Raw genomic sequence first — 27,815 nt, forward strand, 5'->3', positions numbered from 1 at the left:
TTCCGAGTATTTTCGAGGTGACAGAAGCAAGACTGTGAATGTAAAATGAAGGGTATATCAAAGAGGAAGATAAATATAAAATAAAGTGCTAGAGTTGAAGAAGAAAAGTGATACAATCCTCTACAATAATAATTTGTGAGCCACTGAAAAATGTAGTCTACTTTTATGAATACTTTTTAACTAAATCTTAGGTACTCTTCTTAAGTGATGGGGAATTCTTTTATGTTTAACGTAATAACACAGATAAAAAAAGACTCCACAGAAGGTATTGAAAAGCAATAATGGCAACTAAGTCAGTTATTCAATCATTTTAAAAGTAATAGGTGCTGTGGATTAGTGGTTAAAGCGCCTGTCTCGTAAACAGGAAATCCTGAGTTCAAATCTCAGCAGCACCTCAGTTTTGCTCCAAACTTATAGAATTGAATTTTTTCAAGTAAATATTAAATACAGTTTCAAAACAAGAGTAGTGTCCTGTTCACTTTAGAATGCTTCATCTCATAATGAAAAAAGCACTTGTTTTTTTGCAGAATTTCAAAGCAATGCAATGAATGAATAAGGGAATTGAGAATTATAACAAAGAGGAAAGAGAAGAAAATTCAATTTAGAGTTGAATTTTTGTAATGCATTTCACTCACAAGACATAATTCAATATTCTAAAAGAACGGTAACCCACCTCTTAAGGAAGAATTTTTAAATAAATTTTGTGTTCTCACCTATAGTGTTTAAGAAGAGAGTTGTGGGAACTTAGAAAAGAAAATGAAAAAAAAATGATTTCTATTTCACTCCATTCAGCTAACTATTCCAGTGACGTTTGTCAAGCAGGTACTGTGGCTTAGCTGGTTAAAGCGCCTATCTAGTAAACAGGAGATCCTGAGTTCAAATCTCAGCAGCACCTTAATATTGTTATTCTTAAATTACAGATCAGTTTCCTTAGATACTCTCTGATACAATTAAAAAATGAAAAATCTGAGTCATCTTACTAATAGACAGTTCATCTTAATATTAAATAAAATTCAGAGAATTTTAATGGTAACAGAAGCAAAACTTTGAATGTAAAATGAAGAGTAAATCAAATAGCAAGGTATGTATGAACTAAAACCTTAGAGGTGAAGACAACTGATGTATTCCTCTACAATTATTATTTGTAAACCACTCAAAAATGTAATCTACTTTTATAAGTACTTGTTAACTAAAATGTAGGTATTCTTGTTAAGTGATGGGGAATCCTTTTTTGTTCAACGTTTCGCCACAGATAAAGAAGACTGCACTAAAGGCACTGAGGACAAGTCATCTCCACTAAGTCAGTTATTCAATATTTGTAAGATAAGTAGGTGCTGTTGTTTAGTGGTCAAAGCTCCTGTCTCATAACTAGGATGTCCTGTGTTTAAATTCCAGCAACAATTTAGATTTAGTCCAAACTTTTAAAATTCAATTTCTTCAAGTAAACGTTCAATAAAGGTTAAAAACAAGAGTAGTGTTCTGTTGACTTTAGAATGCTTGATCTCCAAATGAAACAAACACTTGGTGTTTTGCAGAATTCGAAAGTAATACCATAAATGAATAGGTGAAAAGAGAATGTCAAAGAAAAGGAAAGAGACGACAAATAAATTAAGAGTTCAATTTAACCAATGCATTTTACTCACAACACATAATTCAATCTTCTATAAGTAGGGTAAGTCACTCATTAAGGAAGTATTCTTAAATAAATTTGATCTTCTCACCTATAGAGTTTGACAACAGAGTTGTATCAACTTAGAAAATAAAATTTTAAAAAAACAGATTTCTACTGCACTCCATTCTACTAGCAATTGCAGTAAACTTTGCCATGAAAGTTCTCTGGCTTAGTTTCTTTGACTGCCAGTCTAATAAACAGGAGATCCTGAGTTCAAATCTCCACAACACCGTGCTCTTTTTCATAGTTAAATAACAGATTATTTTCATTGGATGATCCTTTGATATAATGTTAAAATGAAAAATTTGAGTAACTTACTATTGAACAGTTCATCTTAATACTAAATAAAATTCCGAGTATTTTCGAGATGACAGAAGCAAGACTGTGAATGTAAAATGAAGGGTATATCAAATAGGAAGATAAATATAAAATAATGTGCTAGAGTTGAAGAAGAAAAGTGATACAATCCTCTACAATAATAATTTGTGAGCCACTGAAAAATGTAGTCTACTTTTATGAATACTTTTTAACTAAATCTTAGGTACTCTTCTTAAGTGATGGGGAATTCTTTTATGTTTAACGTAATAACACAGATAAAAAAAGACTCCACAGAAGGTATTGAAAAGCAATAATGGCAACTAAGTCAGTTATTCAATCATTTTAAGAGTAAGAGGTGCTGTGGCTTAGTGGTTAAAGCGCCTGTCTCGTAAACAGGAAATGCTGAGTTCAAATCTCAGCAGCACCTCAGTTTTGCTCCAAACTTATAGAATTGAATTTTTTCAAGTAAATATTAAATACAGTTTCAAAACAAGAGTAGTGTCCTGTTCACTTTAGAATGCTTCATCTCATAATGAAGAAAGCACTTGGTATTTTGCAGAATTTCAAAGCAATGCAATGAATGAATAAGGGAATTGAGAATTATAACAAAGAGGAAAGAGAAGAAAATTCAATTTAGAGTTTAATTTTTGTAATGCATTTCACTCACAAGACATAATTCAATATTCTAAAAGAACGGTAACCCACCTCTTAAGGAAGAATTTTTAAATAAATTTTGTGTTCTCACCTATAGTGTTTAAGAAGAGAGTTGTGGGAACTTAGAAAAGAAAATGAAAAAAAAATGATTTCTATTTCACTCCATTCAGCTAACTATTCCAGTGACGTTTGTCAAGCAGGTACTGTGGCTTAGGTGGTTAAAGCGCCTGTCTAGTAAACAGGAGATCCTGAGTTCAAATCTCAGCAGCACCTTGATATTTGTATTCTTAAATTACAGATCAGTTTCCTTAGATACTCTCTGATACAATTAAAAAATGAAAAATCTGAGTCATCTTACTAATAGACAGTTCATCTTAATATTAAATAAAATTAAGAGATTTTAATGGTAACAGAAGCAAAACTTTGAATGTAAAATGAAGAGTAAATCAAATAGCAAGGTATATAAGAACTAAAACCTTAGAGTTGAAGACAACTGATGTATTCCTCTACAATTATTATTTATAAACCACTCAAAAATGTAATCTACTTTTATAAGTACTTGTTAACTAAAATGTAGGTATTCTTGTTAAGTGATGGGGAATCCTTTTTTGTTCAACGTTTCACCACAGATAAAGAAGACTGCACTAAAGGCACTGAGGACAAGTCATCTCCACTAAGTCAGTTATTCAATATTTGTAAGATAGGTAGGTGCTGTTGTTTAGTGGTCAAAGCTCCTGTCTCATAACTAGGATGTCCTGTGTTTAAATTCCAGCAACAATTTAGATTTAGTCCAAACTTTTAAAATTCAATTTCTTCAAGTAAACGTTCAATAAAGCTTAAAAACAAGAGTAGTGTTCTGTTGACTTTAGAATGCTTGATCTCCAAATGAAACAAACACTTGGTGTTTTGCAGAATTCGAAAGTAATACCATAAATGAATAGGTGAAAAGAGAATGTCAAAGAAAAGGAAAGAGACGACAAATAAATTAAGAGTTCAATTTAACCAATGCATTTTACTCACAACACATAATTCAATCTTCTATAAGTAGGGTAAGTCACTCATTAAGGAAGTATTCTTAAATAAATTTGATCTTCTCACCTATAGAGTTTGACAACAGAGTTGTATCAACTTAGAAAATAAAATGTAAAAAAAACAGATTTCTACTGCACTCCATTCTACTAGCAATTGCAGTAAACTTTGTCATGAAAGTTCTCTGGCTTAGTTGCTTTGACTGCCCGTCTAATAAACAGGAGATCCTGAGTTCAAATCTCCACAATACCGTGCTCTTTTTCATAGTTAAATAACAGATTATTTTCATTAGATGATCCTTTGATATAATGTTAAAATGAAAAATTTGAGTAACTTACTATTGAACTGTTCATCTTAATACTAAATAAAATTCCGAGTATTTTCGAGGTGACAGAAGCAAGACTGTGAATGTAAAATGAAGGGTATATCAAAGAGGAAGATAAATATAAAATAAAGTGCTAGAGTTGAAGAAGAAAAGTGATACAATCCTCTACAATAATAATTTGTGAGCCACTGAAAAATGTAGTCTACTTTTATGAATACTTTTTAACTAAATCTTAGGTACTCTTCTTAAGTGATGGGGAATTCTTTTATGTTTAACGTAATAACACAGATAAAAAAAGACTCCACAGAAGGTATTGAAAAGCAATAATGGCAACTAAGTCAGTTATTCAATCATTTTAAGAGTAATAGGTGCTGTGGATTAGTGGTTAAAGCGCCTGTCTCGTAAACAGGAAATCCTGAGTTCAAATCTCAGCAGCACCTCAGTTTTGCTCCAAACTTATAGAATTGAATTTTTTCAAGTAAATATTAAATACAGTTTCAAAACAAGAGTAGTGTCCTGTTCACTTTAGAATGCTTCATCTCATAATGAAAAAAGCACTTGGTATTTTGCAGAATTTCAAAGCAATGCAATGAATGAATAAGGGAATTGAGAATTATAACAAAGAGGAAAGAGAAGAAAATTCAATTTAGAGTTGAATTTTTGTAATGCATTTCACTCACAAGACATAATTCAATATTCTAAAAGAACGGTAAGCCACCTCTTATGGAAGAATTTTTAAATAAATTTAGTGTTCTCACCTATAGTGTTTAAAAAGAGAGTTGTGGGAACTTAGAAAAGAAAATGAAAAAAAAATGATTCCTATTTCACTCCATTCAGCTAACTATTCCAGTGACGTTTGTCAAGCAGGTGCTGTGGCTTAGTTGGTTAAAGCACCTGTCTAGTAAACAGGAGATCCTGAGTTCAAATCTCAGCAGCACCTTGATATTTTTATTATTAAATTACAGAACAGTTTCCTTAGATACTCTCTGATACAATTAAAAAATGAAAAATCTGAGTCATCTTACTAATAGACAGTTCATCTTAATATTAAATAAAATTCAGAGAATTTTCATGGTAACAGAAGCAACATTTTGAATGTAAAATGAAGAGTAAATCAAATAGCAAGGTATATATGAACTAAAACCTTAGAGTTGAAGACAACTGATGTATTCCTCTACAATTATTATTTGTAAACCACTCAAAAATGTAATCTACTTTTATAAGTACTTGTTAACTAAAATGTAGGTATTCTTGTTAAGTGATGGGGAATCCTTTTTTGTTCAACGTTTCACCACAGATAAAGAAGACTGCACTAAAGGCACTGAGGACAAGTCATCTCCACTAAGTCAGTTATTCAATATTTGTAAGATAAGTAGGTGCTGTTGTTTAGTGGTCAAAGCTCCTGTCTCATAACTAGGATGTCCTGTGTTTAAATTCCAGCAACAATTTAGATTTAGTCCAAACTTTTAAAATTCAATTTCTTCAAGTAAACGTTCAATAAAGCTTAAAAACAAGAGTAGTGTTCTGTTGACTTTAGAATGCTTGATCTCTAAAGGAAACAAACACTTGGTGTTTTGCAGAATTCGAAAGTAATACCATAAATGAATAGGGGAAAAGAGAATGTCAAAGAAAAGGAAAGAGACGACAAATAAATTAAGAGTTCAATTTAACCAATGCATTTTACTCACAACACATAATTCAATCTTCTATAAGTAGGGTAAGTCACTCATTAAGGAAGTATTCTTAAATAAATTTGATCTTCTCACCTATAGAGTTTGACAACAGAGTTGTATCAACTTAGAAAATAAAATAAAAAAAAAAACAGATTTCTACTGCACTCCATTCTACTAGCATTTGCAGTAAACTTTGTCATGAAAGTTCTCTGGATTAGTTGCTTTGACTGCCCGTCTAATAAACAGGAGATCCTGAGTTCAAATCTCCACAATACCGTGCTCTTTTTCATAGTTAAATAACAGATTATTTTCATTAGATGATCCTTTGATATAATGTTAAAATGAAAAATTTGAGTAACTTACTATTGAACTGTTCATCTTAATACTAAATAAAATTCCGAGTATTTTCGAGGTGACAGAAGCAAGACTGTGAATGTAAAATGAAGGGTATATCAAAGAGGAAGATAAATATAAAATAAAGTGCTAGAGTTGAAGAAGAAAAGTGATACAATCCTCTACAATAATAATTTGTGAGCCACTGAAAAATGTAGTCTACTTTTATGAATACTTTTTAACTAAATCTTAGGTACTCTTCTTAAGTGATGGGGAATTCTTTTATGTTTAACGTAATAACACAGATAAAAAAAGACTCCACAGAAGGTATTGAAAAGCAATAATGGCAACTAAGTCAGTTATTCAATCATTTTAAGAGTAATAGGTGCTGTGGATTAGTGGTTAAAGCGCCTGTCTCGTAAACAGGAAATCCTGAGTTCAAATCTCAGCAGCACCTCAGTTTTGCTCCAAACTTATAGAATTGAATTTTTTCAAGTAAATATTAAATACAGTTTCAAAACAAGAGTAGTGTCCTGTTCACTTTAGAATGCTTCATCTCATAATGAAAAAAGCACTTGGTTTTTTGCAGAATTTCAAAGCAATGCAATGAATGAATAAGGGAATTGAGAATTATAACAAAGAGGAAAGAGAAGAAAATTCAATTTAGAGTTGAATTTTTGTAATGCATTTCACTCACAAGACATAATTCAATATTCTAAAAGAACGGTAACCCACCTCTTAAGGAAGAATTTTTAAATAAATTTAGTGTTCTCACCTATAGTGTTTAAGAAGAGAGTTGTGGGAACTTAGAAAAGAAAATGAAAAAAAAATGATTTCTATTTCACTCCATTCAGCTAACTATTCCAGTGACGTTTGTCAAGCAGGTACTGTGGCTTAGCTGGTTAAAGCGCCTGTCTAGAAAACAGGAGATTCTGAGTTCAAATCTCAGCAGCACCTTGATATTTGAATTCTTAAATTACAGATCAGTTTCCTTAGATACTCTCTGATACAATTAAAAAATGAAAAATCTGAGTCATCTTACTAATAGACAGTTCATCTTAATATTAAATAAAATTAAGAGATTTTAATGGTAACAGAAGCAAAACTTTGAATGTAAAATGAAGAGTAAATCAAATAGCAAGGTATATAAGAACTAAAACCTTAGAGTTGAAGACAACTGATGTATTCCTCTACAATTATTATTTATAAACCACTCAAAAATGTAATCTACTTTTATAAGTACTTGTTAACTAAAATGTAGGTATTCTTGTTAAGTGATGGGGAATCCTTTTTTGTTCAACGTTTCACCACAGATAAAGAAGACTGCACTAAAGGCACTGAGGACAAGTCATCTCCACTAAGTCAGTTATTCAATATTTGTAAGATAAGTAGGTGCTGTTGTTTAGTGGTCAAAGCTCCTGTCTCATAACTAGGATGTCCTGTGTTTAAATTCCAGCAACAATTTAGATTTAGTCCAAACTTTTAAAATTCAATTTCTTCAAGTAAACGTTCAATCAAGCTTAAAAAAAAGAGTAGTGTTCTGTTGACTTTAGAATGCTTGATCTCCAAATGAAACAAACACTTGGTGTTTTGCATAATTTGAAGTAATACCATAAATGAATAGGGGAAAAGAGAATGTCAAAGAAAAGGAAAGAGACGACAAATAAATTAAGAGTTCAATTTAACCAATGCATTTTACTCACAACACATAATTCAATCTTCTATAAGTAGGGTAAGTCACTCATTAAGGAAGTATTCTTAAATAAATTTGATCTTCTCACCTATAGAGTTTGACAACAGAGTTGTATCAACTTAGAAAATAAAATTTAAAAAAAACAGATTTCTACTGCACTCCATTCTACTAGCAATTGCAGTAAACTTTGTCATGAAAGTTCTCTGGCTTAGTTGCTTTGACTGCCTGTCTAATAAACAGGAGATCCTGAGTTCAAATCTCCACAACACCGTGCTCTTTTTCATAGTTAAATAACAGATTATTTTCATTAGATGATCCTTTGATATAATGTTAAAATGAAAAATTTGAGTAACTTACAATTGAACAGTTCATCTTAATACTAAATAAAATTCTGAGTATTTTCGAGATGACAGAAGCAAGACTGTGAATGTAAAATGAAGGGTATATCAAATAAGAAGATAAATATAAAATAAAGTGCTAGAGTTAAAGAAGAAAAGTGATACAATCCTCTACAATAATAATTTGTGAGCCACTGAAAAATGTAGTCTACTTTTATGAATACTTTTTAACTAAATCTTAGGTACTCTTCTTAAGTGATGGGGAATTCTTTTATGTTTAACGTAATAACACAGATAAAAAAAGACTCCACAGAAGGTATTGAAAAGCAATAATGGCAACTAAGTCAGTTATTCAATCATTTTAAGAGTAATAGGTGCTGTGGATTAGTGGTTAAAGCGCCTGTCTCGTAGACAGGAAATCCTGAGTTCAAATCTCAACAGCACCTCAGTTTTGCTCCAAACTTATAGAATTGAATTTTTTCAAGTAAATATTAAATACAGTTTCGAAACAAGAGTAGTGTCCTGTTCACTTTAGAATGCTTCATCTCATAATGAAAAAAGCACTTGGTTTTTTGCAGAATTTCAAAGCAATGCAATGAATGAATAAGGGAATTGAGAATTATAACAAAGAGGAAAGAGAAGAAAATTCAATTTAGAGTTGAATTTTTGTAATGCATTTCGCTCACAAGACATAATTCAATATTCTAAAAGAACGGTAACCCACCTCTTAAGGAAGAATTTTTAAATAAATTTAGTGTTCTCACCTATAGTGTTTAAGAAAAGAGTTGTGGGAACTTAGAAAAGAAAATGAAAAAAAAATGATTTCTATTTCACTCCATTCAGCTAACTATTCCAGTGACGTTTGTCAAGCAGGTACTGTGGCTTAGCTGGTTAAAGCGCCTATCTAGTAAACAGGAGATCCTGAGTTCAAATCTCAGCAGCACCTTAATATTGTTATTCTTAAATTACAGATCAGTTTCCTTAGATACTCTCTGATACAATTAAAAAATGAAAAATCTGAGTCATCTTACTAATAGACAGTTCATCTTAATATTAAATAAAATTCAGAGAATTTTAATGGTAACAGAAGCAAAACTTTGAATGTAAAATGAAGAGTAAATCAAATAGCAAGGTATATATGAACTAAAACCTTAGAGGTGAAGACAACTGATGTATTCCTCTACAATTATTATTTGTAAACCACTCAAAAATGTAATCTACTTTTATAAGTACTTGTTAACTAAAATGTAGGTATTCTTGTTAAGTGATGGGGAATCCTTTTTTGTTCAACGTTTCACCACAGATAAAGAAGACTGCACTAAAGGCACTGAGGACAAGTCATCTCAACTAAGTCAGTTATTCAATATTTGTAAGATAAGTAGGTGCTGTTGTTTAGTGGTCAAAGCTCCTGTCTCATAACTAGGATGTCCTGTGTTTAAATTCCAGCAACAATTTAGATTTAGTCCAAACTTTTAAAATTCAATTTCTTCAAGTAAACGTTCAATAAAGCTCAAAAACAAGAGTAGTGTTCTGTTGACTTTAGAATGCTTGATCTCCAAATGAAACAAACACTTGGTGTTTTGCAGAATTCGAAAGTAATACCATAAATTAATAGGTGAAAAGAGAATGTCAAAGAAAAGGAAAGAGACGACAAATAAATTAAGAGTTCAATTTAACCAATGCATTTTACTCACAACACATAATTCAATCTTCTATAAGTAGGGTAAGTCACTCATTAAGGAAGTATTCTTAAATAAATTTGATCTTCTCACCTATAGAGTTTGACAACAGAGTTGTATCAACTTAGAAAATAAAATTTAAAAAAAACAGATTTCTACTGCACTCCATTCTACTAGCAATTGCAGTAAACTTTGTCATGAAAGTTCTCTGGCTTAGATACTTTGACTGCCAGTCTAATAAACAGGAGATCCTGAGTTCAAATCTCCACAACACCGTGCTCTTTTTCATAGTTAAATAACAGATTCTTTTCATTAGATGATCCTTTGATATAATGTTAAAATGAAAAATTTGAGTAACTTACTATTGAACAGTTCATCTTAATACTAAATAAAATTCCGAGTATTTTCGAGATGACAGAAGCAAGACTGTGAATGTAAAATGAAGGGTATATCAAAGAGGAAGATAAATATAAAATAATGTGCTAGAGTTGAAGAAGAAAAGTGATACAATCCTCTACAATAATAATTTGTGAGCCACTGAAAAATGTAGTCTACTTTTATGAATACTTTTTAACTAAATCTTAGGTACTCTTCTTAAGTGATGGGGAATTCTTTTATGTTTAACGTAATAACACAGATAAAAAAAGACTCCACAGAAGGTATTGAAAAGCAATAATGGCAACTAAGTCAGTTATTCAATCATTTTAAGAGTAAGAGGTGCTGTGGCTTAGTGGTTAAAGCGCCTGTCTCGTAAACAGGAAATGCTGAGTTCAAATCTCAGCAGCACCTCAGTTTTGCTCCAAACTTATAGAATTGAATTTTTTCAAGTAAATATTAAATACAGTTTCAAAACAAGAGTAGTGTCCTGTTCACTTTAGAATGCTTCATCTCATAATGAAGAAAGCACTTGGTATTTTGAAGAATTTCAAAGCAATGCAATGAATGAATAAGGGAATTGAGAATTATAACAAAGAGGAAAGAGAAGAAAATTCAATTTAGAGTTTAATTTTTGTAATGCATTTCACTCACAAGACATAATTCAATATTCTAAAAGAACGGTAACCCACCTCTTAAGGAAGAATTTTTAAATAAATTTTGTGTTCTCACCTATAGTGTTTAAGAAGAGAGTTGTGGGAACTTAGAAAAGAAAATGAAAAAAAAATGATTTCTATTTCACTCCATTCAGCTAACTATTCCAGTGACGTTTGTCAAGCAGGTACTGTGGCTTAGCTGGTTAAAGCGCCTGTCTAGTAAACAGGAGATCCTGAGTTCAAATCTCAGCAGCACCTTGATATTTGTATTCGTAAATTACAGATCAGTTTCCTTAGATACTCTCTGATACAATTAAAAAATGAAAAATCTGAGTCATCCTACTAATAGACAGTACATTTTAATATTAAATAAAATTAAGAGATTTTAATGGTAACAGAAGCAAAACTTTGAATGTATAATGAAGAGTAAATCAAATAGCAAGGTATATAAGAACTAAAACCTTAGAGTTGAAGACAACTGATGTATTCCTCTACAATTATTATTTATAAACCACTCAAAAATGTAATCTACTTTTATAAGTACTTGTTAACTAAAATGTAGGTATTCTTGTTAAGTGATGGGGAATCCTTTTTTTGTTCAACGTTTCACCACAGATAAAGAAGACTGCACTAAAGGCACTGAGGACAAGTCATCTCCACTAAGTCAGTTATTCAATATTTGTAAGATAAGTAGGTGCTGTTGTTTAGTGGTCAAAGCTCCTGTCTCATAACTAGGATGTCCTGTGTTTAAATTCCAGCAACAATTTAGATTTAGTCCAAACTTTTAAAATTCAATTTCTTCAAGTAAACGTTCAATAAAGCTTAAAAACAAGAGTAGTGTTCTGTTGACTTTAGAATGCTTGATCTCCAAATGAAACAAACACTTGGTGTTTTGCATAATTTGAAGTAATACCATAAATGAATAGGGGAAAAGAGAATGTCAAAGAAAAGGAAAGAGACGACAAATAAATTAAGAGTTCAATTTAACCAATGCATTTTACTCACAACACATAATTCAATCTTCTATAAGTAGGGTAAGTCACTCATTAAGGAAGTATTCTTAAATAAATTTGATCTTCTCACCTATAGAGTTTGACAACAGAGTTGTATCAACTTAGAAAATAAAATTTAAAAAAAACAGATTTCTACTGCACTCCATTCTACTAGCAATTGCAGTAAACTTTGTCATGAAAGTTCTCTGGCTTAGTTGCTTTGACTGCCTGTCTAATAAACAGGAGATCCTGAGTTCAAATCTCCACAACACCGTGCTCTTTTTCATAGTTAAATAACAGATTATTTTCATTAGATGATCCTTTGATATAATGTTAAAATGAAAAATTTGAGTAACTTACAATTGAACAGTTCATCTTAATACTAAATAAAATTCTGAGTATTTTCGAGATGACAGAAGCAAGACTGTGAATGTAAAATGAAGGGTATATCAAATAAGAAGATAAATATAAAATAAAGTGCTAGAGTTGAAGAAGAAAAGTGATACAATCCTCTACAATAATAATTTGTGAGCCACTGAAAAATGTAGTCTACTTTTATGAATACTTTTTAACTAAATCTTAGGTACTCTTCTTAAGTGATGGGGAATTCTTTTATGTTTAACGTAATAACACAGATAAAAAAAGACTCCACAGAAGGTATTGAAAAGCAATAATGACAACTAAGTCAGTTATTCAATCATTTTAGGAGAAAGAGGTGCTGTGGCTTAGTGGTTAAACCGCCTGTCTCGTAAACAGGAAATCCTGAGTTCAAATCTCAGCAGCACCTCAGTTTTGCTCCAAACTTATAGAATTGAATTTTTTCAAGTAAATATTAAATACAGTTTCAAAACAAGAGTAGTGTCCTGTTCACTTTAGAATGCTTCATCTCATAATGAAAAAAGCACTTGGTATTTTGCAGAATTTCAAAGCAATGCAATGAATGAATAAGGGAATTGAGAATTATAACAAAGAGGAAAGAGAAGAAAATTCAATTTAGAGTTTAATTTTTGTAATGCATTTCACTCACAAGACATAATTCAATATTCTAAAAGAACGGTAAGCCACCTCTTAAGGAAGAATTTTTAAATAAATTTTGTGTTCTCACCTATAGTGTTTAAGAAGAGAGTTGTGGGAACTTAGAAAAGAAAATGAAAAAAAAATGATTTCTATTTCACTCCATTCAGCTAACTATTCCAGTGACGTTTGTCAAGCAGGTGCTGTGGCTTAGCTGGTTAAAGCGCCTGTCTAGTAAACAGGAGATCCTGAGTTCAAATCTCAGCAGCACCTTGATATTTTTATTCTTAAATTACAGATTAGTTTCCTTAGATTCTCTCAGATACAATTAAAAAATGAAAAATCTCAGTCATCTTACTAATAGACAGTTCATCTTAATATTAAATAAAATTCAGAGAATTTTAATGGTAACAGAAGCAAAACTTTGAATGTAAAATGAAGAGTAAATCAAATAGCAAGGTATATATGAACTAAAACCTTAGAGGTGAAGACAACTGATGTATTCCTCTACAATTATTATTTGTAAACCACTCAAAAATGTAATCTACTTTTATAAGTACTTGTTAACTAAAATGTAGGTATTCTTGTTAAGTGATGGGGAATCCTTTTTTGTTCAACGTTTCACCACAGATAAAGAAGACTGCACTAAAGGCACTGAGGACAAGTCATCTCCACTAAGTCAGTTATTCAATATTTGTAAGATAAGTAGGTGCTGTTGTTTAGTGGTCAAAGCTTCTGTCTCATAATTAGGATGTCCTGTGTTTAAATTCCAGCAACAATTTAGATTTAGTCCAAACTTTTAAAATTCAATTTCTTCAAGTAAACGTTCAATAAAGCTTAAAAACAAGAGTAGTGTTCTGTTGACTTTAGAATGCTTGATCTCCAAATGAAACAAACACTTGGTGTTTTGCAGAATTCGAAAGTAATACCATAAATGAATAGGTGAAAAGAGAATGTCAAAGAAAAGGAAAGAGACCACAAATAAATTAAGAGTTCAATTTAACCAATGCATTTTACTCACAACACATAATTCAATCTTCTATAAGTAGGGTAAGTCACTCATTAAGGAAGTATTCTTAAATAAATTTGATCTTCTCACCTATAGAGTTTGACAACAGAGTTGTATCAACTTAGAAAATAAAATTTAAAAAAATCAGATTTCTACTGCACTCCATTCTACTAGCAATTGCAGTAAACTTTGTCATGAAAGTTCCCTGGCTTAGTTTCTTTGACTGCCAGTCTAATAAACAGGAGATCCTGAGTTCAAATCTCCACAACACCGTGCTCTTTTTCATAGTTAAATAACAGATTCTTTTCATTAGATGATCCTTTGATATAATGTTAAAATGAAAAATTTGAGTAACTTACTATTGAACAGTTCATCTTAATACTAAATAAAATTCCGAGTATTTTCGAGATGACAGAAGCAAGACTGTGAATGTAAAATGAAGGGTATATCAAAGAGGAAGATAAATATAAAATAATGTGCTAGAGTTGAAGAAGAATAGTGATACAATCCTCTACAATAATAATTTGTGAGCCACTGAAAAATGTAGTCTACTTTTATGAATACTTTTTAACTAAATCTTAGGTACTCTTCTTAAGTGATGGGGAATTCTTTTATGTTTAACGTAATAACACAGATAAAAAAAGACTCCACAGAAGGTATTGAAAAGCAATAATGGCAACTAAGTCAGTTATTCAATCATTTTAAGAGTAAGAGGTGCTGTGGCTTAGTGGTTAAAGCGCCTGTCTCGTAAACAGGAAATGCTGAGTTCAAATCTCAGCAGCACCTCAGTTTTGCTCCAAACTTATAGAATTGAATTTTTTCAAGTAAATATTAAATACAGTTTCAAAACAAGAGTAGTGTCCTGTTCACTTTAGAATGCTTCATCTCATAATGAAGAAAGCACTTGGTATTTTGCAGAATTTCAAAGCAATGCAATGAATGAATAAGGGAATTGAGAATTATAACAAAGAGGAAAGAGAAGAAAATTCAATTTAGAGTTTAATTTTTGTAATGCATTTCACTCACAAGACATAATTCAATATTCTAAAAGAACGGTAACCCACCTCTTAAGGAAGAATTTTTAAATAAATTTTGTGTTCTCACCTATAGTGTTTAAGAAGAGAGTTGTGGGAACTTAGAAAAGAAAATGAAAAAAAAATGATTTCTATTTCACTCCATTCAGCTAACTATTCCAGTGATGTTTGTCAAGCAGGTACTGTGGCTTAGCTGGTTAAAGCGCCTGTCTAGTAAACAGGAGATCCTGAGTTCAAATCTCAGCAGCACCTTGATATTTGTATTCTTAAATTACAGATCAGTTTCCTTAGATACTCTCTGATACAATTAAAAAATGAAAAATCTGAGTCATCCTACTAATAGACAGTACATCTTAATATTAAATAAAATTAAGAGATTTTAATGGTAACAGAAGCAAAACTTTGAATGTAAAATTAAGAGTAAATCAAATAGCAAGGTATATAAGAACTAAAACCTTAGAGTTGAAGACAACTGATGTATTCCTCTACAATTATTATTTATAAACCACTCAAAAATGTAATCTACTTTTATAAGTATTTGTTAACTAAAATGTAGGTATTCTTGTTAAGTGATGGGGAATCCTTTTTTTGTTCAACGTTTCACCACAGATAAAGAAGACTGCACTAAAGGCACTGAGGACAAGTCATCTCCACTAAGTCAGTTATTCAATATTTGTAAGATAAGTAGGTGCTGTTGTTTAGTCGTCAACGCTCCTGTCTCATAACTAGGATGTCCTGTGTTTAAATTCCAGCAACAATTTAGATTTAGTCCAAACTTTTAAAATTCAATTTCTTCAAGTAAACGTTCAATAAAGCTTAAAAACAAGAGTAGTGTTCTGTTGACTTTAGAATGCTTGATCTCCAAATGAAACAAACACTTGGTGTTTTGCATAATTTGAAGTAATACCATAAATGAATAGGGGAAAAGAGAATGTCAAAGAAAAGGAAAGAGACGACAAATAAATTAAGAGTTCAATTTAACCAATGCATTTTACTCACAACACATAATTCAATCTTCTATAAGTAGGGTAAGTCACTCATTAAGGAAGTATTCTTAAATAAATTTGATCTTCTCACCTATAGTTTGACAACAGAGTTGTATCAACTTAGAAAATAAAATAAAAAAAAAACAGATTTCTACTGCACTCCATTCTACTAGCAATTGCAGTAAACTTTGTCATGAAAGTTCTCTGGCTTAGTTGCTTTGACTGCCTGTCTAATAAACAGGAGATCCTGAGTTCAAATCTCCACAACACCGTGCTCTTTTTCATAGTTAAATAACAGATTATTTTCATTAGATGATCCTTTGATATAATGTTAAAATGAAAAATTTGAGTAACTTACAATTGAACAGTTCATCTTAATACTAAATAAAATTCTGAGTATTTTCGAGATGACAGAAGCAAGACTGTGAATGTAAAATGAAGGGTATATCAAATAAGAAGATAAATATAAAATAAAGTGCTAGAGTTGAAGAAGAAAAGTGATACAATCCTCTACAATAATAATTTGTGAGCCACTGAAAAATGTAGTCTACTTTTATGAATACTTTTTACCTAAATCTTAGGTACTCTTCTTAAGTGATGGGGAATTCTTTTATGTTTAACGTAATAACACAGATAAAAAAAGACTCCACAGAAGGTATTGAAAAGCAATAATGACAACTAAGTCAGTTATTCAATCATTTTAGGAGAAAGAGGTGCTGTGGCTTAGTGGTTAAACCGCCTGTCCCGTAAACAGGAAATCCTGAGTTCAAATCTCAGCAGCACCTCAGTTTTGCTCCAAACTTATAGAATTGAATTTTTTCAAGTAAATATTAAATACAGTTTCAAAACAAGAGTAGTGTCCTGTTCACTTTAGAATGCTTCATCTCATAATGAAAAAAGCACTTGGTATTTTGCAGAATTTCAAAGCAATGCAATGAATGAATAAGGGAATTGAGAATTATAACAAAGAGGAAAGAGAAGAAAATTCAATTTAGAGTTTAATTTTTGTAATGCATTTCACTCACAAGACATAATTCAATATTCTAAAAGAACGGTAAGCCACCTCTTAAGGAAGAATTTTTAAATAAATTTTGTGTTCTCACCTATAGTGTTTAAGAAGAGAGTTGTGGGAACTTAGAAAAGAAAATGAAAAAAAAATGATTTCTATTTCACTCCATTCAGCTAACTATTCCAGTGACGTTTGTCAAGCAGGTGCTGTGGCTTAGCTGGTTAAAGCGCCTGTCTAGTAAACAGGAGATCCTGAGTTCAAATCTCAGCAGCACCTTGATATTTTTATTCTTAAATTACAGATTAGTTTCCTTAGATTCTCTCAGATACAATTAAAAAATGAAAAATCTGAGTCATCTTACTAATAGACAGTTCATCTTAATATTAAATAAAATTCAGAGAATTTTAATGGTAACAGAAGCAAAACTTTGAATGTAAAATGAAGAGTAAATCAAATAGCAAGGTATATATGAACTAAAACCTTAGAGGTGAAGACAACTGATGTATTCCTCTACAATTATTATTTGTAAACCACTCAAAAATGTAATCTACTTTTATAAGTACTTGTTAACTAAAATGTAGGTATTCTTGTTAAGTGATGGGGAATCCTTTTTTGTTCAACGTTTCACCACAGATAAAGAAGACTGCACTAAAGGCACTGAGGACAAGTCATCTCCACTAAGTCAGTTATTCAATATTTGTAAGATAAGTAGGTGCTGTTGTTTAGTGGTCAAAGCTCCTGTCTCATAACTAGGATGTCCTGTGTTTAAATTCCAGCAACAATTTAGATTTAGTCCAAACTTTTAAAATTCAATTTCTTCAAGTAAACGTTCAATAAAGGTTAAAAACAAGAGTAGTGTTCTGTTGACTTTAGAATGCTTGATCTCCAAATGAAACAAACACTTGGTGTTTTGCAGAATTCAAAGTAATACCATAAATGAATAGGGGAAAAGAGAATGTCAAAGAAAAGGAAAGAGACGACAAATAAATTAAGAGTTCAATTTAACCAATGCATTTTACTCACAACACATAATTCAATCTTCTATAAGTAGGGTAAGTCACTCATTAAGGAAGTATTCTTAAATAAATTTGATCTTCTCACCTATAGAGTTTGACAACAGAGTTGTATCAACTTAGAAAATAAAATTTAAAAAAAACAGATTTCTACTGCACTCCATTCTACTAGCAATTGCAGTAAACTTTGTCATGAAAGTTCTCTGGCTTAGTTGCTTTGACTGCCCGTCTAATAAACAGGAGATCCTGAGTTCAAATCTCCACAACACCGTGCTCTTTTTCATAGTTAAATAACAGATTATTTTCATTAGATGATCCTTTGATATAATGTTAAAATGAAAAATTTGAGTAACTTACAATTGAACAGTTCATCTTAATACTAAATAAAATTCCGAGTATTTTCGAGATGACAGAAGCAAGACTGTGAATGTAAAATGAAGGGTATATCAAATAAGAAGATAAATATAAAATAAAGTGCTAGAGTTAAAGAAGAAAAGTGATACAATCCTCTACAATAATAATTTGTGAGCCACTGAAAAATGTAGTCTACTTTTATGAATACTTTTTAACTAAATCTTAGGTACTCTTCTTAAGTGATGGGGAATTCTTTTATGTTTAACGTAATAACACAGATAAAAAAGACTCCACAGAAGGTATTGAAAAGTAATAATGACAACTAAGTCAGTTATTCAATCATTTTAAGAGTAAGAGGTGCTGTGGCTTAGTGGTTAAAGCGTCTGTCTCGTAAACAGGAAATCCTGAGTTCAAATCTCAGTAGCATCTCAGTTTTGCTCCAAACTTATAGAATTGAATTTTTTCAAGTAAATATTAAATACAGTTTCAAAACAAGAGTAGTGTCCTGTTCACTTTAGAATGCTTCATCTCATAATGAAAAAAGCACTTGGTATTTTGCAGAATTTCAAAGCAATGCAATGAATGAATAAGGGAAATGAGAATTATAACAAAGAGGAAAGAGAAGAAAATTCTATTTAGAGTTGAATTTTTGTAATGCATTTCACTCACAAGACATAATTCAATATTCTAAAAGAACGGTAAGCCACCTCTTATGGAAGAATTTTTAAATAAATTTAGTGTTCTCACCTATAGTGTTTAAAAAGAGAGTTGTGGGAACTTAGAAAAGAAAATGAAAAAAAAATGATTCCTATTTCACTCCATTCAGCTAACTATTCCAGTGACGTTTGTCAAGCAGGTGCTGTGGCTTAGTTGGTTAAAGCACCTGTCTAGTAAACAGGAGATCCTGAGTTCAAATCTCAGCAGCACCTTGATATTTTTATTATTAAATTACAGAACAGTTTCCTTAGATACTCTCTGATACAATTAAAAAATGAAAAATCTGAGTCATCTTACTAATAGACAGTTCATCTTAATATTAAATAAAATTCAGAGAATTTTCATGGTAACAGAAGCAAAATTTTGAATGTAAAATGAAGAGTAAATCAAATAGCAAGGTATATATGAACTAAAACCTTAGAGTTGAAGACAACTGATGTATTCCTCTACAATTATTATTTGTAAACCACTCAAAAATGTAATCTACTTTTATAAGTACTTGTTAACTAAAATGTAGGTATTCTTGTTAAGTGATGGGGAATCCTTTTTTGTTCAACGTTTCACCACAGATAAAGAAGACTGCACTAAAGGCACTGAGGACAAGTCATCTCCACTAAGTCAGTTATTCAATATTTGTAAGATAAGTAGGTGCTGTTGTTTAGTGGTCAAAGCTCCTGTCTCATAACTAGGATGTCCTGTGTTTAAATTCCAGCAACAATTTAGATTTAGTCCAAACTTTTAAAATTCAATTTCTTCAAGTAAACGTTCAATAAAGCTTAAAAACAAGAGTAGTGTTCTGTTGACTTTAGAATGCTTGATCTCCAAATGAAACAAACACTTGGTGTTTTGCAGAATTCGAAAGTAATACCATAAATGAATAGGGGAAAAGAGAATGTCAAAGAAAAGGAAAGAGACGACAAATAAATTAAGAGTTCAATTTAACCAATGCATTTTACTCACAACACATAATTCAATCTTCTATAAGTAGGGTAAGTCACTCATTAAGGAAGTATTCTTAAATAAATTTGATCTTCTCACCTATAGAGTTTGACAACAGAGTTGTATCAACTTAGAAAATAAAATTAAAAAAAAAACAGATTTCTACTGCACTCCATTCTACTAGCATTTGCAGTAAACTTTGTCATGAAAGTTCTCTGGCTTAGTTGCTTTGACTGCCCGTCTAATATACAGGAGATCCTGAGTTCAAATCTCCACAACACCGTGCTCTTTTTCATAGTTAAATAACAGATTATTTTCATTAGATGATCCTTTGATATAATGTTAAAATGAAAAATTTGAGTGACTTACTATTGAACAGTTAATCTTAATACTAAATAAAATTCCGAGTATTTTCGAGATGACAGAAGCAAGACTGTGAATGTAAAATGAAGGGTATATCAAAGAGGAAGATAAATATAAAATAAAGTGCTAGAGTTGAAGAAGAAAAGTGATACAATCCTCTACAATAATAATTTGTGAGCCACTGAAAAATGTAGTCTACTTTTATGAATACTTTTTAACTAAATCTTAGGTACTCTTCTTAAGTGATGGGGAATTCTTTTATGTTTAACGTAATAACACAGATAAAAAAAGACTCCACAGAAGGAATTGAAAAGCAATAATGACAACTAAGTCAGTTATTCAATCACTTTATGAGTAAGAGGTGCTGTGGCTTAGTGGTTAAAGCGCCTGTCTCGTAAACAGGAAATCCTGAGTTCAAATCTCAACAGCACCTCAGTTTTGCTCCAAACTTATAGAATTTAATTTTTTCAAGTAAATATTAAATACAGTTTCAAAACAAGAGTAGTGTCCTGTTCACTTTAGAATGCTTCATCTCATAATGAAAAAAGCACTTGGTATTTTGCAGAATTTCAAAGCAATGCAATGAATGAATAAGGGAATTGAGAATTATAACAAAGAGGAAAGAGAAGAAAATTCAATTTAGAGTTGAATTTTTGTAATGCATTTCACTCACAAGACATAATTCAATATTCTAAAAGAACGGTAACCCACCTCTTAAGGAAGAATTTTTAAATAAATTTTGTGTTCTCACCTATAGTGTTTAAGAAGAGAGTTGTGGGAACTTAGAAATGAAAATGAAAAAAAAATGATTTCTATTTCACTCCATTCAGCTAACTATTCCAGTGACGTTTGTCAAGCAGGTGCTGTGGCTTAGCTGGTTAAAGCGCCTGTCTAGTAAACAGGAGATCCTGAGTTCAAATCTCAGCAGCACCTTGATATTTTTATTCTTAAATTACAGATTAGTTTCCTTAGATTCTCTCTGATACAATTAAAAAATGAAAAATCTGAGTCATTTTACTAATAGACAGTTCATCTTAATATTAAATAAAATTCAGAGAATTTTAATGGTAACAGAAGCAAAACTTTGAATGTAAAATGAAGAGTAAATCAAATAGCAAGGTATATATGAACTAAAACCTTAGAGGTGAAGACAACTGATGTATTCCTCTACAATTATTATTTGTAAACCACACAAAAATGTAATCTACTTTTATAAGTACTTGTTAACTAAAACGTAGGTATTCTTGTTAAGTGATGGGGAATCCTTTTTTGTTCAACGTTTCACCACAGATAAAGAAGACTGCACTAAAGGCACTGAGGACAAGTCATATCCACTAAGTCAGTTATTCAATATTTGTAAGATAAGTAGGTGCTGTTGTTTAGTGGTCAAAGCTCCTGTCTCATAACTAGGATGTCCTGTGTTTAAATTCCAGCAACAATTTAGATTTAGTCCAAACTTTTAAAATTCAATTTCTTCAAGTAAACGTTCAATAAAGCTTAAAAACAAGAGTAGTGTTCTGTTGACTTTAGAATGCTTGATCTCCAAATGAAACAAACACTTGGTGTTTTGCAGAATTCGAAAGTAATACCATAAATGAATAGGGGAAAAGAGAATGTCAAAGAAAAGGAAAGAGACGACAAATAAATTAAGAGTTCAATTTAACCAATGCATTTTACTCACAACACATAATTCAATCTTCTATAAGTAGGGTAAGTCACTCATTAACCTCTTAGCTGCTGGGCCTTTTCCCCCCCAGTGCTGAGCCCTTTTTTGGCTATTTGGGGTAGTTCGCGCTTAGGGCTTCATAACTTTTTGTCCACATAAGCTAACCACGCCAAATTTGCGTCCTTTTTTTCCAACATCCTAGGGATTCTAATGGTACCCAGAGTTTGTGGTTTCCCCTGGAGGAGACCAAGAAAATAGCCAAAATACAGTGAAAATTTCGTTTTTTCCAAAAAAATGGGAAAAAAGGGCAGCCGAAGAAGGCTTGTGGTTTTTTCCCTGAAAATGCCATCAACAAAGGGTTTCTGGTGCTGAAATCACTATCTTCCCACCTTTCAGGAACGGGCAGACTTGAATCGGAAAACCACATTTTCCAACACAAATTTGGCATTTTACTGGGACATACCCCATTTTTACTATTTTTGGTGCTTTCAACCTCCTTCCACTTAGTGACAGGAATGGGTGTGAAACCAATGCTGGATCCTGGAAAGCTAAACATTTCTGAAAACTAGACAAAATTCTGAATTCAGCAAGGGGTCATTTGTGTAGATCCTACAAGGTTTTCCTACAGAAAATAACAGCTGAAATAAAAAAATATTGAAATTGAGCTGAAAACAACAGCCATTTTTCTTTATGTTTTACTCTGTAACTTTTTCCTGCGATGTCAGATTTCTGAAAGCAATATACCGTTTTGTCTGCTGGACTCTTCTGGTTGCGGGGATATAAAGGGCTTATAGGTTCATCAAGAACCCTAGGTACCCAGAGCCAATAAATGAGGTGCACCCTGCAGTTGGTTTTCATTCTATACTAGGTATACAGCAATTCATTTGCTGAAATATCAAGAGTGAAAAAGAGGTATCAAGAAAACCTTTGCATTTCCAAAATGGGATCAAGATAAGGTTTTGAGGAGCAGTGGTTATTTGCACATCTCTGAATTCCGAGGTGCCCATACTAGCATGTGAATTGCAGGGCATTTCTCAAATAGACGTCTTTTTTACACACTCTCTTATATTTGGAAGGAAAAAATGTAGAGAAAGATAAGGGGCAATAACACTTGTTTTGCTATTCTATGTTCCCCCAAGTCTCCCGATAAAAATGATACCTCACTTGTGTGGGTAGGCCTAGCGCCCGCGACAGGAAATGCCCCAAAACACAACGTGGACACATCCCATTTTTTGACAAAATACAGAGCTGTTTTTTGCAAAGTGCCTACCTGTAGATTATGGCCTCTAGCTCAGCCGGCACATAGGGAAACCTACCAAACCTGTACATTTTTTAAAACTAGAGACCTAGGGGAATCCAAGATGGGGTGACTCGCGGGGCTCTGACCAGGTTCTGTTACCCAGAATCCTTTGCAAACCTCAAAAAGTGGCAAAAAAAACAAGTTTTCCTCACATTTCGATGACAGAAAGTTCTGGAATCTGAGAGGAGCCTCAAATTTCCTTCCACCCAGCGTCCCCCCAAGTCTCCCGATAAAAATGATACCTCACTTGTGTGGGTAGGCCTAGCGCCCGCGACAGGAAATGCCCCAAAACACAACGTGGACACATCACAGAAAACAGAGCTGTTTTTTGCAAAGTGCCTACATGTAGATTTTGGCCTCTAGCTCAGCCGGCACCTAGGGAAACCTACCAAACCTGTACATTTTTGAAAACTAGAGACCTAGGGGAATCCAAGATGGGGTGACTCGCGGGGCTCTGACCAGGTTCTGTTACCCAGAATCCTTTGCAAACCTCAAAAAGTGGCTAAAAAAACAAGTTTTCCTCACATTTCGATGACAGAAAGTTCTGGAATCTGAGAGGAGCCTCAAATTTCCTTCCACCCAGCGTCCCCCCAAGTCTCCCGATAAAAATGATACCTCACTTGTGTGGGTAGGCCTAGCGCCCGCAACAGGAATTGCCCCAAAACACAACGTGGACACATCACAGAAAACAGAGCTGTTTTTTGCAAAGTGCCTACCTGTAGATTTTGGCCTCTAGCTCAGCCGGCACCTAGGGAAACCTACCAAACCTGTACATTTCTGAAAACTAGAGACCTAGGGGAATCCAAGATGGGGTGACTCGCGGGGCTCTGACCAGGTTCTGTTACCCAGAATCCTTTGCAAACCTCAAAAAGTGGCTAAAAAAACAAGTTTTCCTCACATTTCGGTGACAGAAAGTTCTGGAATCTGAGAGGAGCCTCATATTTCCTTCCACCCAGCGTCCCCCCAAGTCTCCCGATAAAAATGATACCTCACTTGTGTGGGTAGGCCTAGTGCCCGCGACAGGAAATGCCCCGAAACACAACGTGGACACATCACAGAAAACAGAGCTGTTTTTTGCAAAGTGCCTACCTGTAGATTATGGCCTCTAGCTCAGCCGGCACATAGGGAAACCTACCAAACCTGTACATTTTTTAAAACTAGAGACCTAGGGGAATCCAAGATGGGGTGACTCGCGGGGCTCTGACCAGGTTCTGTTACCCAGAATCCTTTGCAAACCTCAAAAAGTGGCTAAAAAAACAAGTTTTCCTCACATTTCGGTGACAGAAAGTTCTGGAATCTGAGAGGAGCCTCAAATTTCCTTCCACCCAGCGTCCCCCCAAGTCTTCCGATAAAAATGATACCTCACTTGTGTGGGTAGGCCTAGCGCCCGCGACAGGAAATGCCCCAAAACACAACGTGGACACATCACAGAAAACAGAGCTGTTTTTTGCAAAGTGCCTACCTGTAGATTTTGGCCTCTAGCTCAGCCGGCACCTAGGGAAACCTACCAAACCTGTATATTTTTGAAAACTAGAGACCTAGGGGAATCCAAGATGGGGTGACTCGCGGGGCTCTGACCAGGTTCTGTTACCCAGAATCCTTTGCAAACCTCAAAAAGTGGCTAAAAAACAAGTTTTCCTCACATTTCGGTGACAGAAAGTTCTGGAATCTGAGAGGAGCCTCAAATTTCCTTCCACCCAGCGTCCCCCCAAGTCTCCCGATAAAAATGATACCTCACTTGTGTGGGTAGGCCTAGCGCCCGCGACAGGAAATGCCCCAAAACACAACGTGGACACATCACAGAAAACAGAGCTCTTTTTTGCAAAGTGCCTACATGTAGATTTTGGCCTCTAGCTCAGCCGGCACCTAGGGAAACCTACCAAACCTGTACATTTTTGAAAACTAGAGACCTAGGGGAATCCAAGATGGGGTGACTCGCGGGGCTCTGACCAGGTTCTGTTACCCAGAATCCTTTGCAAACCTCAAAAAGTGGCTAAAAAAACAAGTTTTCCTCACATTTCGGTGACAGAAAGTTCTGGAATCTGAGAGGAGCCTCAAATTTCCTTCCACCCAGCGTCCCCCCAAGTCTCCCGATAAAAATGATACCTCACTTGTGTGGGTAGGCCTAGCGCCCGCGACAGGAAATGCCCCAAAACACAACGTGGACACATCACAGAAAACAGAGCTGTTTTTTGCAAAGTGCCTACCTGTAGATTTTGGCCTCTAGCTCAGCCGGCACCTAGGGAAACCTACCAAACCTGTACATTTTTGAAAACTAGAGACCTAGGGGAATCCAAGATGGGGTGACTCGCGGGGCTCTGACCAGGTTCTGTTACCCAGAATCCTTTGCAAACCTCAAAAAGTGGCTAAAAAAACAAGTTTTCCTCACATTTCGGTGACAGAAAGTTCTGGAATCTGAGAGGAGCCTCAAATTTCCTTCCACCCAGCGTCCCCCCAAGTCTCCCGATAAAAATGATACCTCACTTGTGTGGGTAGGCCTAGCGCCCGCGACAGGAAATGCCCCAAAACACAACGTGGACACATCACAGAAAACAGAGCTGTTTTTTGCAAAGTGCCTACCTGTAGATTTTGGCCTCTAGCTCAGCCGGCACCTAGGGAAACCTACCAAACCTGTACATTTTTGAAAACTAGAGACCTAGGGGAATCCAAGATGGGGTGACTCGCGGGGCTCTGACCAGGTTCTGTTACCCAGAATCCTTTGCAAACCTCAAAAAGTGGCTAAAAAAACAAGTTTTCCTCACATTTCGATGACAGAAAGTTCTGGAATCTGAGAGGAGCCTCAAATTTCCTTCCACCCAGCGTCCCCCCAAGTCTCCCGATAAAAATGATACCTCACTTGTGTGGGTAGGCCTAGCGCCCGCGACAGGAAATGCCCCAAAACACAACGTGGACACATCACAGAAAACAGAGCTGTTTTTTGCAAAGTGCCTACCTGTAGATTTTGGCCTCTAGCTCAGCCGGCACCTAGGGAAACCTACCAAACCTGTACATTTTTGAAAACTAGAGACCTAGGGGAATCCAAGATGGGGTGACTCGCGGGGCTCTGACCAGGTTCTGTTACCCAGAATCCTTTGCAAACCTCAAAAAGTGGCTAAAAAAACAAGTTTTCCTCACATTTCGATGACAGAAAGTTCTGGAATCTGAGAGGAGCCTCAAATTTCCTTCCACCCAGCGTCCCCCCAAGTCTCCCGATAAAAATGATACCTCACTTGTGTGGGTAGGCCTAGCGCCCGCGACAGGAAATGCCCCAAAACACAACGTGGACACATCACAGAAAACAGAGCTGTTTTTTGCAAAGTGCCTACCTGTAGATTTTGGCCTCTAGCTCAGCCGGCACCTAGGGAAACCTACCAAACCTGTACATTTTTGAAAACTAGAGACCTAGGGGAATCCAAGATGGGGTGACTCGCGGGGCTCTGACCAGGTTCTGTTACCCAGAATCCTTTGCAAACCTCAAAAAGTGACTAAAAAAACAAGTTTTCCTCACATTTCGATGACAGAAAGTTCTGGAATCTGAGAGGAGCCTCAAATTTCCTTCCACCCAACGTCCCACCAAGTCTCCCGATAAAAACGATACCTCACTTGTGTGGGTAGGCCTAGCGCCCGCGACAGGAATGGATCACACAAGGGTCAATGGTAGTCCTTGCTTGAGGTCTACTGTTAACCCTGGAGTGATTCATTCCTGAAGCAGGCACTAGGCGCAGGCACACAAGCGGGGTTGTGTTTTTATCAGGACAAGTGGGGAAACACTGGGTGGTAGGAATTTTGAGGATCCCTGCAGATCCCTGGACTTCTGCTCATTGGAATGCAAGGAAAATGTGTTTTTTAAGCACATAATGTAATTTCAAGGGGATTCTGGGTGAAGGAAAACTGGTGAAAGCCATGCAAGTCCTGCACCCTTGGTCTCCCCTGGTACTAGTTTGTTAAAGTTAACCCACCACTCACACTGGTTGGTTTTAGCACCTCCAGAAATTATGGTTTTAAAGCATGATTACTTATCAAAGTATCTGAATGTTGAAACCAAGCCTTCTGAAGGTGGGCCATAAAGCCGCGTCCAGGCACCAACCTCTTTATGGTCCATTCACACGCCATTCACGCACAACAAACAACCCTTTCATATCGCCAGCCACGGGCCCAATCCAATCAATCACTCCACTCACATTAACTTACCGCTGCCAGACAAGGGCCCATCACATTCACACGCCACAGAACGGATTAAGTTTGACTACATTTTACCACCTGTCAAGTAACTGCCTCCTTCTTCCTTAACATTACCAAATGCATGCGTAACAAACCTTTACTAATGACTCCTGTGACAGCCACCTGAGGCTCAGGAAGACATGTTTTTCATGCGCCTTTAGCGCACTCTCTGTGCTAAATCCAACTCCTTCCAGTTTGTGGATGCAAGTTGGGGGTGTCCGAGTATGCCGTACAAAGCGATTCCTCGAACTGAGTGAGCATATCTACCTTTGAAACTAAGGGAGACATGCTGGGGATTTCTCATGCTGTTACCTAAAGAGAAGGTCATAGGCTACCTGCCTCCTTCTTCCTTAACATTACCAAATGCATGCGTAACAAACCTTTACTAATGACTCCTGTGACAGCCACCTGAGGCTCAGGAAGACATGTTTTTCATGCGCCTTTAGCGCAATC

General features: G+C 34.4%; 21 non-coding genes across 21 annotated transcripts; all 21 read left to right on the top strand.

Moving 5' to 3' along the window:
- The first annotated feature begins 322 nt into the window (after window positions 1-322).
- TRNAT-CGU (transfer RNA threonine (anticodon CGU)) lies at window positions 323-395 on the top strand. Its single transcript has one exon. It is a non-coding gene; the product is annotated as a tRNA-Thr (tRNA).
- Window positions 396-821: 426 nt separating this feature from the next.
- TRNAT-AGU (transfer RNA threonine (anticodon AGU)) lies at window positions 822-895 on the top strand. Its single transcript has one exon. It is a non-coding gene; the product is annotated as a tRNA-Thr (tRNA).
- A 1,449-nt stretch (window positions 896-2,344) lies between these two features.
- Window positions 2,345-2,417, top strand: TRNAT-CGU (transfer RNA threonine (anticodon CGU)). Its single transcript has one exon. It is a non-coding gene; the product is annotated as a tRNA-Thr (tRNA).
- A 426-nt stretch (window positions 2,418-2,843) lies between these two features.
- Window positions 2,844-2,917, top strand: TRNAT-AGU (transfer RNA threonine (anticodon AGU)). Its single transcript has one exon. It is a non-coding gene; the product is annotated as a tRNA-Thr (tRNA).
- Window positions 2,918-4,365: 1,448 nt separating this feature from the next.
- TRNAT-CGU (transfer RNA threonine (anticodon CGU)) lies at window positions 4,366-4,438 on the top strand. The gene has a single exon. It is a non-coding gene; the product is annotated as a tRNA-Thr (tRNA).
- A 426-nt stretch (window positions 4,439-4,864) lies between these two features.
- Window positions 4,865-4,938, top strand: TRNAT-AGU (transfer RNA threonine (anticodon AGU)). The gene has a single exon. It is a non-coding gene; the product is annotated as a tRNA-Thr (tRNA).
- A 1,450-nt stretch (window positions 4,939-6,388) lies between these two features.
- On the top strand, window positions 6,389-6,461 carry TRNAT-CGU (transfer RNA threonine (anticodon CGU)). The gene has a single exon. It is a non-coding gene; the product is annotated as a tRNA-Thr (tRNA).
- Window positions 6,462-6,887: 426 nt separating this feature from the next.
- On the top strand, window positions 6,888-6,961 carry TRNAS-AGA (transfer RNA serine (anticodon AGA)). Its single transcript has one exon. It is a non-coding gene; the product is annotated as a tRNA-Ser (tRNA).
- Window positions 6,962-8,907: 1,946 nt separating this feature from the next.
- On the top strand, window positions 8,908-8,981 carry TRNAT-AGU (transfer RNA threonine (anticodon AGU)). The gene has a single exon. It is a non-coding gene; the product is annotated as a tRNA-Thr (tRNA).
- Window positions 8,982-10,430: 1,449 nt separating this feature from the next.
- Window positions 10,431-10,503, top strand: TRNAT-CGU (transfer RNA threonine (anticodon CGU)). Its single transcript has one exon. It is a non-coding gene; the product is annotated as a tRNA-Thr (tRNA).
- A 426-nt stretch (window positions 10,504-10,929) lies between these two features.
- Window positions 10,930-11,003, top strand: TRNAT-AGU (transfer RNA threonine (anticodon AGU)). Its single transcript has one exon. It is a non-coding gene; the product is annotated as a tRNA-Thr (tRNA).
- A 1,448-nt stretch (window positions 11,004-12,451) lies between these two features.
- TRNAT-CGU (transfer RNA threonine (anticodon CGU)) lies at window positions 12,452-12,524 on the top strand. The gene has a single exon. It is a non-coding gene; the product is annotated as a tRNA-Thr (tRNA).
- Window positions 12,525-12,950: 426 nt separating this feature from the next.
- Window positions 12,951-13,024, top strand: TRNAT-AGU (transfer RNA threonine (anticodon AGU)). The gene has a single exon. It is a non-coding gene; the product is annotated as a tRNA-Thr (tRNA).
- A 1,449-nt stretch (window positions 13,025-14,473) lies between these two features.
- Window positions 14,474-14,546, top strand: TRNAT-CGU (transfer RNA threonine (anticodon CGU)). The gene has a single exon. It is a non-coding gene; the product is annotated as a tRNA-Thr (tRNA).
- A 426-nt stretch (window positions 14,547-14,972) lies between these two features.
- TRNAT-AGU (transfer RNA threonine (anticodon AGU)) lies at window positions 14,973-15,046 on the top strand. Its single transcript has one exon. It is a non-coding gene; the product is annotated as a tRNA-Thr (tRNA).
- Window positions 15,047-16,492: 1,446 nt separating this feature from the next.
- Window positions 16,493-16,565, top strand: TRNAT-CGU (transfer RNA threonine (anticodon CGU)). Its single transcript has one exon. It is a non-coding gene; the product is annotated as a tRNA-Thr (tRNA).
- A 426-nt stretch (window positions 16,566-16,991) lies between these two features.
- TRNAT-AGU (transfer RNA threonine (anticodon AGU)) lies at window positions 16,992-17,065 on the top strand. Its single transcript has one exon. It is a non-coding gene; the product is annotated as a tRNA-Thr (tRNA).
- A 1,447-nt stretch (window positions 17,066-18,512) lies between these two features.
- On the top strand, window positions 18,513-18,585 carry TRNAT-CGU (transfer RNA threonine (anticodon CGU)). The gene has a single exon. It is a non-coding gene; the product is annotated as a tRNA-Thr (tRNA).
- Window positions 18,586-19,011: 426 nt separating this feature from the next.
- On the top strand, window positions 19,012-19,085 carry TRNAT-AGU (transfer RNA threonine (anticodon AGU)). The gene has a single exon. It is a non-coding gene; the product is annotated as a tRNA-Thr (tRNA).
- Window positions 19,086-20,535: 1,450 nt separating this feature from the next.
- Window positions 20,536-20,608, top strand: TRNAT-CGU (transfer RNA threonine (anticodon CGU)). The gene has a single exon. It is a non-coding gene; the product is annotated as a tRNA-Thr (tRNA).
- A 426-nt stretch (window positions 20,609-21,034) lies between these two features.
- TRNAT-AGU (transfer RNA threonine (anticodon AGU)) lies at window positions 21,035-21,108 on the top strand. The gene has a single exon. It is a non-coding gene; the product is annotated as a tRNA-Thr (tRNA).
- Window positions 21,109-27,815: the final 6,707 nt, after the last annotated feature.

This window comes from Pleurodeles waltl, chromosome 8 (assembly GCF_031143425.1).
Source record: "Pleurodeles waltl isolate 20211129_DDA chromosome 8, aPleWal1.hap1.20221129, whole genome shotgun sequence".
NCBI lineage: Eukaryota > Metazoa > Chordata > Amphibia > Caudata > Salamandridae > Pleurodeles > Pleurodeles waltl.